Raw genomic sequence first — 13,402 nt, forward strand, 5'->3', positions numbered from 1 at the left:
AAGGGGACCAGGCCTGGATTTGCGCTGAAGTGGCCACTCCCACCCGCCCTGCCCAGCCCAGCTGACAGCGCTGCCCTTTTCTAAACCTTCATAATCGCTCCCAAGTGGCTGTGCTTGGGAAGGATGCCGCGTGGGCTGCGGATGCGGCATTTAGCGGTCCGCCCTGCTCAAGGCTGCCCCCGCCTTGTGGAAATGAATGTCTGCTCCCACCTCCATTACTGCTCAGCCAGCCACACAGCCCCCTGCACTGCGATGGCTCACCAAGGTCACCAGGCCTGTTCCCCGGCCCCACAGACTCCCCTCTGCGGCACTAACCCCTTCCTCCACACCATCAATGCCCTGTCCTGGCTCCTGGCCGCCTGCCGGTTTGGTCTCCCCTCTGGCTATTCTATTTTAATCTCCACCGACTCCTCCTGCCCACGCTCCCCTCCTTGGTCCACAGCCCATTTCTCCCTCTGCAGGCTCTTTAGTGATCTGATCCACTTCCACTTGGCTGCCACACAGGAGCCCAATCTGGGTAAAACCACCCAAATCCTCCCCCCCTTTTTTTATTCCCTTTTCTCCAAAAGGCCTGTGAAAGCCATAGACACAAACCCGACCCTCTGCTCCCCAGCTTAGTGCCTGAGGCCATCACCCACCCCTGGACCAAGCCAGGAACCTCAGTTCGGCTTCCAGGCCTGCGCTTCTCCCAGCCCCCACACCAGTCAGTCCCCAGTCCCACTGAGCTCTACCTCCCGCTCATCTGTTTCTGGCTCTAGCGCCCCTCTGATCCACCTACAGGGATCTTCCCAGAGGTCATAGCGCCACTCTGATCCGTCCACAAGGATCTTCCCAGAGGTCATAGCGCCCCTCTGATCCACCTACAGGGATCTTCCCAGAGGTCATAGCGCCACTCTGATCCGTCCACAAGGATCTTCCCAGAGGTCATAGCGCCCCTCTGATCCACCCACAGGGATCTTCCCAGAGGTCAACTATGATGATTCCATCCTGCTTAACAACCTCCTGTGCCTCCTCCTGCCTCTGGGAGGAAACCCACATTCCGCAGCACAGCTCACTCAGCCCGCATGGCCCAGCCCTGCTGACTGCACAGGCTCTCTGCGGATCTGATCTGACGGCTTCCAGACCTGGGGTCTCACAGACCTTCTGAAAACCAAACCAACAGCCTCGAAACGGCGGCTCCCACAGTCTGTGGCTATCGATACATCTTTATTATGCAGGAAAAGATATGATACATGCTTGGTAGGAATGGGAGATTTTTATTTTATTTTTAAAATGTATTTCTATTGATTTCAGAGAGGAAGGGAGAGGGGGAGACAGAAACATCAGTGATGAGAGAGAATCACTGATTGGCTGCTCGTGCACGCCCCACACTGGGAATCCAAGTGACCTTGTGGTTCATAGGCCGATGGTCAACCACGGAGCTACGCCAGCTGGGTGGGAGATTTTTAAAAACTTAAATAGGTAGAAAGGACATAATGTCAGAATACCTTTCTAAAGGAAGGGCACTAGATTTAATATATGAAAAAAAATTTTTTTTTTCCACACAAAGACATCACAACCTAAGGTTTTACTATATGACATCAAGTTGTGCTTGATTTCTTTCTTGATAGAAGGTTGTACCCTTGGTGACCTTTACAAAGGGGCCATTTAGAGTCCCAATTTGTCCTGAAGTCCAGGTACTATAAAAATCCAGTCTCACCCGGCTGGTCACTCTGCTGGTTAGGGTGTCGTTCCGATGCACCAAGCTTACGGGTTCGATCCTGATCAGGGCACATGCAAGAAGCAACCAATGAATGCATAGACAAGTGGGACAACACATCCATGTCTCTCTCTCTCTCTCTCTCTCTCTCTCTCTCTCAGATCAATAAAGAAAAAAATACAGTTCCATGCAAGTATGTGAATAATAGTCACACAGCGATGTTATGTCACTCAGTTGGCAGTTCAGGATGAACTGAGAGGATGAAGGGCAGTTTTCTCTGCCCGGAAGGCTCTGAATGCCCAGGACATGGCTGGGTCCTAACCTCTCCCTGCTGAGGCCTGGCTCAGTGCTGGGCAGCTCCACAGCCTGATTTCTACAGACGGCGGGAGGGGCCTGCTTGAGCAGGGCTCCGGCCTCCAGTAGACTCACACTGCCACCTGCCCCCTCCCCCAGCTCTCCTTCCCTCTGCAGAAATGGCCTGATCCCAGATAAGGAGGCTCTGCCCGCCCCTGGGCACCAGTGAACAAATCGGTTTACATGTGTCTGCCTGACTTACAACTTCCGGAAAGCCAGCACTGAGCCTTATTCATCACTTATTACTCTGTCCATGTGCACGGCGAATGGTCGCGTGTTCAGTATTTAAGTGAATTAACAGCTATATGTTTGGAGCAGAGAGTGTTGGGGCCCAGACATGGCTTGGCTTTGACTAGCTGGGTGATTTGGGGTGAAAGTTCAGTTTCTATTGATCTTAGATTAACCTTAAAAATTCTCATCCATTTACTGTGCACTACATTTTGGGAAAATATTTCAATTTTAAAATGTCACTTCATGTTAACAATGAAGTTCTGAATAGTGTTTTAGAGTTACGATGATCCTGTACACATAACAGTGAATCCTCAAAACCATGGTAAAGCAGTTTCTTACTATTCATTATTAATTATAATAATAACTTCAGCATTAATTAAAAAATGACCATTTATGTGCCAAGGATCAGTTACCCTCTTTCCAGAAGAAGAAATTCAGACTTGGAGAAGTGGTACCTTGCCCACACGCAGGACTCACTCTGTAAGAACAGGTCTGGGAAGTGGCCAGCTATGTAGTGAGAGCTTTCTAAGGGGCCAGGCTCAGAGGATGCAATGATACACAGAATACAGAGTTCCAGGGAGCCTTCAAATAAGTGTGCACAGTTATAACAGCCAACTCTGATAAGAGCTATCAGAGAAAAATGTACGTAAATATGAGGTCATAAACTGGGGTCTAACTTGGGGTTTAAGGGTTAGGGAAGGCTTTTGTTTTGTTTTTTAATATTTTTTAATTGATTTCAGAGAGGGAGAGGTAAAGAGAGGTAGAAACATCAATGATGACAATCATTGATTAGTTTCCTCTTGCACGTCCCCTACTAGGGATCAAGCCCATAACCCGGGCATGTGCCCTGGACTGGAATCGAACCTGGGTCTGCAGGCCAACGCTCTAGCCACTGAGCCAAACCAGCTAGGGCTAGGGCAGGCTTTTGTATGGAAATGCCAGTTAAGTGGATAAAGAATGAGGAGAGTTAAATTGATCAAAATGGAGCATTCCAGGCAGGGGGTCAGCGTGTGCAAAGGCCCTAAGATCGGAGGGAGCAGGATGCAATGAGGAGTGGAAGGAGGTCAGGGTGGCTTCAGGGCAAAGAGCCAGACAGAGGCAAGATGAGGCTGGAGACTCAGGTCGGTTCAGGATGTTGGTTCCCATCTTAAAGGCGGTAAGAAGCCACTGCCGGGACTTCCCGCAGGGTGACATCATCGGATGTCTGCGAGTGCAAAGTAACCAAGTTGGGGTGGTGGAGGGCGAGGGGAGACATGGGAGAAGTGGTGGAGAAAGGAGATGACAGGCTGGGTGGTGGTGATGAAGACAAAGGGCGAGGGGGAGAGGACAGTTGGAAGTTAAAGAATCAAAGGGCTGGCTGATGGATTGGATGGAGGAGGATGGGGAAGATCTACCATGTTTCCCCAAAAATAAGACCTACTTACAGGTTTCCTTCTGAGTGAAATATAAGGCATCTCCCCCCCCCCCCCCCGAAAATAAGGCCCCCTAGGCTCTGTCTCAGAATGCTATTGCTAAACATGAGAGATTTGGTCCACTGATTCTGAAAGAAATGGAGTCACAAGAAATTCACCAGGAAATTCAGGAATTGGATTGTTATGATGATGTTCTAGAAGATGATGACATGATTGTCATTGAATAAATGAGTAAATTCTTGATACTGTAGGATTCACAGTTTGTCTGGTTTGTGTTGACAACTATCGTACTACCGTAGCTTATACAGGTAATAAATTTCCTTTATTTTCATTTAACAATAAATGTGTACCGTATTCTTCATGGAAAAATAAGACATCCCCTGAAAATAAGACCTAGCACATCTTTGGGAGCAAAAATTAATATAAGACACTGTCTTATTTTCGGGGAAACAGGGTAGGTGTCCAAGGTGACTCCTCGGTTTCTAACCTGTTTTACTGGATAGATCGAGGGGCTCTCCGCCAGGAGAGGGAACCTGGGCAAAAACCCCATTTTGTGGGGAGGATTAGGAAGTGAGGTGCGGAAGGTTGGGGTTGAGAAGCTTTACAGACACCCAAGGGTAGCTGTGCATACATCTACATGTTCGCCGCAAAGATCTGGAGCACTGGAGTGATTTATGTCTGAGAGTATTGGGAGAAGCCAGATAGGTCTGATTCCAGAAGTCACATCCTTAAATCACTACATGATAGTTCAGAAAAGTAAAAACTGAAAAAAACACGAGTGCATTGAACCGTGGTCTTTTGTGCGTACATTTCATGCTTTTCCCACTACACTACCTTGCTATAGATCATTCCTAAAAGTTCTTATCAATATATTAGCTATGGAGGGCTGCTCATAAAGTCCCCAGCTATTTAACACTGTTAATGGAACTTTAAAAAAATGTAAATCAGAATAGTGAGCAGAGAACTAGAGATGGAGAAAGGAGACCTTTTTTTTTTAGACTATGCATACTTCTTTTGTTTAAGGAAGGCAATTTTTTTCTTCTTTAAAAAAGTGCTCAGCAGAGGAGCCCTAGCCAGTTTGGCTCAGTGGAAAGAGCATCTACCTGCAGACTGAAGGGTCCTGGGTTTAATTCTGGTCAAAAGCACATGCCTGAGTTGCAGGCTTGATCTCCAGTAGGGGGTGTGCAGGAGGCAGCTGATCAATGATTCTCTCTCATCGTTGATGTTTCTATCTTTCTACCTCTCCCTTCCTTTCTGAAGTCAATAAAAAACAAACAAAAAAAATCTCACCTGAGGATATTTTTTCAATTGATTTTTTATTTTTTATTTTTTAAAGATTGAATGGATGGGAGCAAGGAAGGGGAGAGAAACATTGATGTGAGAGAGACACATAGATTGCCCCCGCACATGTCCTGATTGGGCGGGGATCGGGAATTGAACCAGAGACCCTTTGGTCCTTGGGCAGACACTAACCACCGAGCAACTGACCAGGGCGGAGGCAATTCTTAAAGGTGGGTTTTCACAGAATGCCTCTTCATGTATGTTTAAACGTACAAAGTGGCTTTTCCCTTAAGTAAATTCAGAGACTATGAGATGTCATGTTGAAATAAGTAAAAAACACTTTCCAAAGCCAAATGTAAACGATCGTTTACATTGTTGAAAGCTGTGGCTTTGATCTCCACTGCTTCCCACACTGATAACGGTACTCCCCAGATGTCCAGCTTCCAGCTTCCATCGCGGAGCGCGTGTGGGTTGATCCTTAAGTTACTCGGTTTCTGGAAGTGCGGCTGAATGGAACAAACGTAATCTCACTGTATTCTGGCAACTCAAGCTCCTCCTTCACTGTCAGTAGAGAAGAGGCCAAAGCAGCTTTGGAATGGATGGTTTACTTTTTAAAGATAATTGCTCTCTGAAGATATGAAATACCACTTAGACTACCCATTTCAAGGGCACTCAAAGGTCCTCTGTAGTCCCTGACTTTTTATAAGCGAAGCATATATGAATGTTGTAATGCACAGCTCGCATCAGTAACCGAAAAGCACTTCCCACAAGCAAGATTGATTCTTCCAAGTGGTTTAGACCACTTACCAGGATGAAAAAACTGCTTTTTTCAGTATTATTAATAATTAATACGTGAGGCCCATAAAGTAAACTTGAACGAGCCTGGTCATTTGAATTTTAATATATTTTAAAATTGTATTTCAGCTTAACAATAACCCACAACCTTCGGACCAACTTAAAATTGTATTTCAAAGCTAGGAAATGTTATGGTGACAGAATGGTATACACACACACACACACACACACACACACACACGTATATATATTAACATTTCTTGAGTCAATTCTTTTCTATGGTAATTTAAAAAGCAGGGTCATAAATGAACCAATAGAATTTATTTTGAAAAGATTTGTCTTTTCAATTATATTTTGTTAACACTAAAATTAGTTTTTAATTTCTGAGTATAAATTGAGGCCAGTTCAGGAACAGTTTAGGTGTCAAGGAGAAGCAAGTCAGAGATTAATGGAGAATAGACTTGATATTAAAGTGATAACTCTAAAGACATTATGCTATAATCAACTTTAAGGAAATCTACATATGAGCACACAGCAAAATTTAAAACCTAATCTAATTTGCTTATAATAACCCACAAAAGCAGACTGCAGTTTTAAAAATGCTGTATGATTAGTAAAATTAATCTGAAGAAAAGATAGTCACCTATAGATATAGCACAGTGTATGCCAGAGAAAGAAGCACCAAATGTGTTTTCATTCAAACTTGAATGAAGTCTTGAGTAATTTATTTTAGTATTTGAGGGCAGGGATTCTCATACTTTTTGGTATCAGGATGCTAATGTAACACATTTATTAAAAACATATTATATTTTCCAAAACAACAAATTAGTGAAGTGGCATCTCCTCATAATTTTATTAATCTCTTTAGAAGAGAGCTGGGTTCTGCATCTACTCTGTGCTCTGCTGACTGTTGTGATATTTGTTTTGGTTGAGTATGATTTGTTGTTAATCCTCACCAGAGGTTATTTTCCCCCATTTTGCAACCTGAAGACAGGCAGCGGGTAAAATGCTAAATGCCCGTTCACCAGGTACATTCTGAAATTTATGGTACAGTCTCCGGCCAACCAGCACTTCTTCCTTTACTGTGACAGCTCGTGCCACACCACTTGCCCAGTTTCCCAGTTCCTTCAGGGAAAGATGACTGGGTCTGGAGATGAGAGACAGGAGATGGCAGGAGAGGCTCCAGGTCTGAAGAAGCTGATCCAAGCCAATGTGACATAACAGCCTTAGATGACTCCTTCAGTTTCCTAACTGTTTCAGTAATTCTCATGTCAGGAAAGCATATCCCCATATGCAGTGTTCTCGTTCTCAAGGTACATTAGAGGCCCGGTGCATGACATTTGTGCACTGGGGGTGTAGGGGGTTCCCCCTTCACCCCTCCCCAGCCCAGCCTGCACCCTCTTGCAGTTAAGGACACTTTGGGGGATGTCCACTGAAGGGTCTTTAGCGCTGCCATGGAGGGGGGCACTGCACTCACCAGCCCTGAGCCCAGCTTCTGGCTGAGCAGAGTTCCCCTTATGGAAGCGAACTGACTAGGGGATAGCTCCTGCATTGAGCATTTGCCCCCTGGTGGTCAGTGCACGTCATAACCACCAGTTATTCTGCTATTCGGTCAATTTGCATATTAGCCTTTTATTATATAGGAAAGTTTAAAATTTGGAAGACAGTGTGAAGTTTTAATTTATTAATTGGCTCAGTGGTAGAGCGTCGGTCTGCGTACTGAAAGATCCCAGGTTCAATTCCGGTCAGGGGCATGTACCTTGGTTGCGGGCACATCCCCGGTAGGGGGTGTGCAGGAGGCAGCTGGTCGATGTTTCTCTCTCATCGACGTTTCTAGCTCTCTATCTCTCTCCCTTTCTCTCTGTTAAAAATCAATAAAAATATTTTTTTAAAAAGAAACTGTATTGTATGGAAATTTTTAGTCTATGAGCTAAAACATGCCTAGTGTTTCTTCTCTGCTGCTGGAGTATTTTGGTGGAGGTTTGTGGAGCACCTGTCTACTTGCATCCTCTTTGAAGAGAGGAGAAACTTTAAAACTCCATAGCAAGCAGCTGGAGTGGTGGTTTATCTGCCACTCTTTAAGGACTCCTTCACTGCTGGCTATTGGCGGAATTTAACACTGGTATTCTACTTTTTGTACTTGGAGATCTCATGATGGTTTCAACATCAGGCCAATTCTTTGGCTACAAGATAACCTTATATAAACCACACATTCAAGTGAGAAACACCCAGGTTAAAAGAATGTATTCATTGTAATCTTTCTTAAAAATTACCTTGTCATGACTTCAAAACACCCTGGATAGACACCAAAGGTCTTTAGAATGGAAAATAAAATTTAATAATTATTTCCGGCTTATAATAAGTCAGAGAAATGAGGATTTAAAATGTCCTAATTCTAATTCTGATTTTCTATAGAAATGTCAGGCCTTTCAGATTAAAACACTGGTGCTATGGTCCTGAGCTGGGTTGGGGGTCCACATAGATGGTCTGCCTGGAAGGGGCAGGGTGGCCAAAATTCAGGAAACCCAGAGCACCTGGGAGTGCTGTGAGCCAGGGAGTCTGATCCTTTAATGTTTTATTTCCGCTAAGACAATAATGTATGGAAATGAATACAATCGGGACTCACACACTAAGGGAGCCGGCTTCACGAGGAGCAAATGAACGCTACGGATGGGTGGGGGGAGCCAAGAGCCTGGGATGTGTCCCGAAGGCATGATTAGTTCCAAGTTTTTGCAGCAAAGGGCGTAGCTACAGCTGTATTTCCACTCCGCCCGCTTCTTGCTGGCTCCGCTACCCTTGCTTGCTTTCCCTACCAGCTCGGAGCGAAAAAAACCCTGCTCCCTAAGCATTTTCTGTGCTCCCAGTTCTCTCTGCAGCCTGGTGTGAACGTTAATGGTTTGGTTTGCGGGGTTCGGTCGGGGCTGGGGAGCGGCCTCAGCACCCCGACCTTCCCCCCCTTTTCGGAGCCCGGGCTTTGGGATGAGGCTGTGCTGGCCCCGAGCTCGCACCCGCCGCACCCGCGCCGCGAGGCAGAGCAGCCAGAAACCGCAGCGCAGCCCCGGGCCCCATCGGGGCGCTCACCGCCCGCGGGCCGGAAGCCCCAGCCTCCCGCTCGGCGCGCCCACACCCGCCTTTGGGGCTGCAGCGGCGCCCCAGGCGGCGCCCGGGAGGGCCTCCGCCTCCCCGGCCCGCGGGAGACCTGGGCAACGGCCGCCCCGCCGCGCCGGCTCCGCCCGCCCCGGGGGGCGGGGCCGCCCAGACCCGAGGGGGCCGGGAGGTGCGGGCGCCGGCAGCTCGGCCCGCCCCAGCCTCCGGGGACGGGGAGGCGAGAGAGGGGCGGGGCGGGGCGACGCACTCGGGCTGCGCGGCCCCGCGTGCGTGCGCGCGCGCTCCCCCAAGTCCCGCGGCGTTTAACACAAAGCCGACGCCGACGCCGTGCGCGACGCCCCGGCCGGCGCAGCGGCCCGGCGCCGGGGGCGGGCGGGCGGGCGGCGGCCGCCGGACTGGGAGCTGGAGGAGCGCGCGCGAGAGCCGGAGACAGCGCGAGACCCAGGAGGCCGGAAGCGCGCGTGCGCGCCCCCGCCCGCGGCCGGGAGGCGGAGCCGCGGCGGGAGCGGCAGCAGCTGTAGGAGCCGCTGCAGCTGGGAGAAGCGCCAGAGAGGCCGGGCCTGCTCCGGTCGGACCGGATCCCTCCCCTCCCCCCCCTCTCCCGCTCCCCTCCCCCAAGCCCACTTCCGCAGCTCGCGGCCTGGCCGCCGAAGCAGCAGCGGCGGCGGCGGCGGCAGGAGGCGGCGGCGGCGGGATTTACGCACCTGACAGGCCAGCCTCTCGGAGCTCCGGCGCGGGACGCTCACCGGCCGCCGCCCGCCGCCGCCAGGACGCACTTCGCGGTGGCGGCGGGAAGGGAGGGACCGGCGATGGGGAACGGAACGCGGATCGCCCCCTCCTCTTTCTCCCTCCCTCCCTCCTCCTCCTCCCTCCGATCCGCCGCCCGCCCTCTCGGCTTCCGTCCCCTCCCCCTCCCGCAAAGCCCCGGATGGAGCTGCCGCCGCCGACTCGCCGCCGCCTGGCTCCGGGGGATGGTTTTGTCAGGCGGCCAGAGCCCGGCGCCAGGCGCGGCCGCCGCCGCCGCCCCCGGGGCGCCCCTGCCCGCCCTTCCCAGAGCCGCGCTCCCGGGGGACCCGCGCCCTCCGCCTGCCTTCGCCCGGAGCCGGGCCGGGGGCATTCGCCGCCTTTGTTGCCACCGTCTCCGCCGGAACCGTTTGCGAGCCCGGTGCCCCCTCCCGCCCCCGCCCCTCCGCCTTCCCGGAGCCCGGGCCGGGGCGGCACGTGGGCGCCGGCCCGGGAGGGAGGCGGTGCGCGCTTACCTGCCGCCGGGGCGCTGCGGCGCGGGGTGTGGAGGGGGCACCGCGGCGGCCTGGCCGTGCCCTGCCCGCCGCCGCCGCCGCCGCCGCTCGCTGCTGCTGCTGCCGCTGCCGCCGCGGTCGGTGTCTCCGGCGGCGGCGGCGGCGGGGCTTTTCCTGTCCGGTTACGTTAAGGTCACATGACCGAGGGAGCGGAGCGACTAGTGCAGAGGCTGCGAGCGGCTCCCGCCGGGGGGGAGGCGGCGAGCGCTGTGGCGGCAAGAGCCCCCGCCGCCCCCCTCCGCCGCCGCCCTCCCCCTCGCCCGCCTCCGCCTCCGCCTCCTGCAGCCCGGCCGCCGCCGCCGCCGCCGCCGCCCGCAGCCTGCAGCCTGCAGCTCCCGCCGGCTCCGCGCTCCGCGCCGGCCAAACTTCTGCAGACCATGTGCAGCCGAGGCAGGAAACTTCTCTCCGCGCCGCGGGGCCGGAGGCCGGAGTCACCGGCCCAGGCCCACATGCAGGGCTTAGGTAGGAGGGCCCGGGAGGGATGCTCTGGGGCAGGGATGATGGATGGAGAGCTGCGGGGCGGACATCTCTCGGCCCGCCCCTCCCTTGCTGAGCTAAGTCTTGTCTTTAGGATGAGGTGCAGTGGACTCGAGGACCACAGAGACGCCCTCGATCCGCAGGGGAAATGGAAAAGTCCTCCTGGAGGAGAAATGCCAGTTGGTCCCGCAGGTGGAGGCAGAGGTGCTAACGGACTGATGTTAGCTGGGTGTCATCTAAGGAGTTTGTTAGGATTTAACTTGTTTATTTCAGTCATTGGGTTTTGGCTTTTTTTTTGAAGCTGTTGGTCCAAAAGTATCAGCCTGCAAAGCTTGTTTGTTACTTATGAACGGTTCACTCTCCTGTTGAGTTTGGTTTCTGGGGAGCTGTTGAGAGCGGATTCCAGAGCTGGCCATTCTGTAAAGGTCCTGAGATGCAAGAGGGCAGGCAAGGGGACTTGCTAGTCATTCTTAACATTTTAAAGTTCACCGTTGTGTTGTTGCCATTTTGCTCGAGTTTTTATATCTTTGGAAGCACCATGTAGTCCTTTGAGGACTGCATTTAATTACAGTGTATAGTATTTTGAAGTCTTAAAGATGAATGCTGCTTGATGTTTAGGGGAATGGAGGCAACAGTTTTCAGGATTCTTTGGTTTTTAAAGCATGCTTTTTTGGTCGATGATTTGTTGTCCAACCCATTTTAAAAAAAATATATATATTTTATTGATTTTTGTAGAGAGGAAGGGAGAGAGATAGAGAGTTAGAAACATCGATGAGAGAGAGTCATCGATCAGCTGCCTCTTGCACACCCCCTCCTGGGGATATGCCCGCAACCAAGGTACATGCCCTTGACTGGAATCGAACCCGGGACCCTTCAATCCCCAAGCCGACGCTCTATCCACTGAGCCAAACTGGTCCCGGCATTGGTTTACATAGCCCAGTGCCCTGGCACTTAGTTCACAAATATTGAAGACAAGCTTACTATATCTTGAGACAGCTAATTTAACGTACAGAAGTGTCCCTTCTAAAACTGCGTTTGATTTAGTGACCCAGTTAGTTATACTGTGCTGCTGATGGCTGCTTCCTTCTGTGAAGACAGAAGGCAGCTGATGACTGTAGTGGTCCAAAAGCGGGTAATGGATTTAGTGCACACCTACCTTGAACGGCTCTTGTTCTTTAAGCAGCTAGATAAATGACTTGTTGAGTGGTTAAATTCTGCCTACAAAACCAAATTCTGACCCTGATATAAGAATTTCTAGTGCACTATCACTAAAACATCAAAGTTGGCCCTCAGACTGACAATGCCTGTTTCTTGGATTGGCTCCCCAGTTGAGATCTGTTTCATCTTACTAGGAAACTGAAGTGATTTTGATTCGTAGAAAGTCATAGTTAAAGATCGTTGGGTTCTTACACCTTGACTCTGAACTTTAAAGTTTGATATGATGGAGTGCTTACATGGAGAGTGAACTGTTTTAAGAGAAACTAAAGAGAAATAGTGGGCAAAACTGCTGAAGCTTGTTTGGCTCAGTGGATAGAGTGTCGGCCTGTGGACTGAATGGTCCCAGATTTGATACCGGTCAAATGTACCTTGGTTGTCGGCACATCCCCGGAGGGGGGTGTAGTGGAGGGTGTGCAGGAGGCGGCTGATCGATGTTTCTGATTGATGTTTCTGGCTCTCTGTTAAAAAAAAAAAAAAAAAGTGGGCAAAACTAACTATTGCTAAAGTTTTAGATGAAAGCCCTGAAGTAGAAACTTGCCTATGTGTTTAAAGTAATTGGCGTTGAGTCAAAGAAACTATGCTTTTTTTCTAAAAAATAGATTTTCATTGATTTCAGTGAAGAAGGTAGAGGGAGAAACATCAATGATGAGAATCATTGATCTGATGGGCTGCATCCAGTACACCCCACACTGGAGTTCAAGCCTGCAACCTGGGCATGTGCCCTGATCAGGAGTCAGACAGTGACTTCCTGGTTCATAGGTCCATGCTCAACCATGGAGCCATGCCAGCTGGGCAAAACTGCTTATTCTTAAAAGCAGTGAATAGTTTCTCAATACTACATTTATGTAATTGTATAAAAATAGACCCATGGGTTATTCCTGAAACTCAATCTCATTCCTAGAGAAAGTGCTGTCAAGGACTGGCGTAGACTTTTCTTCAAGAGCTGCTATTCTTTTTAAAATATTTTTATTGATTTCAGCCGAGACCGGTTGGCTCAATGGATAGAGCGTCGGCTTGGGGACTGAAGGGACCCAGGTTCGATTCCGGTCAAGGGCATGTATCTTGGTTGCGGGCATATCCCCAGGAGGGGGTGTGCAAGAGGCAGCTGATCGATGACTCTCTCTCATCGATGTTTCTAACTCTCTATCTCTCTCCCTTTCTCTCTGTACAAAATCAATAAAATATATTAAAAAAAAATAAAATAAAATATTTTTATTGATTTCAGAGAACAGAAGGGAGAGAGAAACATCAGTGATGAGAGAATCATTGATCAGCTGCCTCCTGCACACCCCACACAGAATTGAGCCCACAACCTAGGCATGTGCCCTGACGGAGAATTGAACCATGAACCTAATTCATAGGTCGATGCTCAGCCACTGAGCCACGCCTGCCGGGTTAGAGCTGCTATTCTTGCATTTATAAATGGTCAGTTGTTTGGCTGCTAGTTCTCTCAAGGGATAGGCATGCATTCTTACATTTTGTCAAGAATGCTAATTAGTCTGATTTTTAGTCACCATCAAGTCATAGCA

At 50.0% G+C, this 13,402-nt stretch overlaps 1 protein-coding gene across 4 annotated transcripts in view; it reads right to left on the reverse strand.

Moving 5' to 3' along the window:
• The window catches only part of ZBTB2 (zinc finger and BTB domain containing 2), a 28,336-nt gene extending 17,931 nt beyond the window's left edge, over positions 1-10,405 (reverse strand). For 2 of the 4 annotated variants that reach the window (XM_084890192.1, XM_084890190.1), the window contains exon 1: positions 10,140-10,405. The gene's annotated coding sequence lies outside the window, so the exon portion shown is untranslated. The other 2 variants (XM_084890193.1, XM_084890191.1) reach the window with 2 other exon arrangements.
• Positions 10,406-13,402: the final 2,997 nt, after the last annotated feature.

Source organism: Pipistrellus hanaki (assembly GCF_964339955.1).
Source record: "Pipistrellus hanaki genome assembly, chromosome: 7".
Lineage (NCBI taxonomy): Eukaryota > Metazoa > Chordata > Mammalia > Chiroptera > Vespertilionidae > Pipistrellus > Pipistrellus hanaki.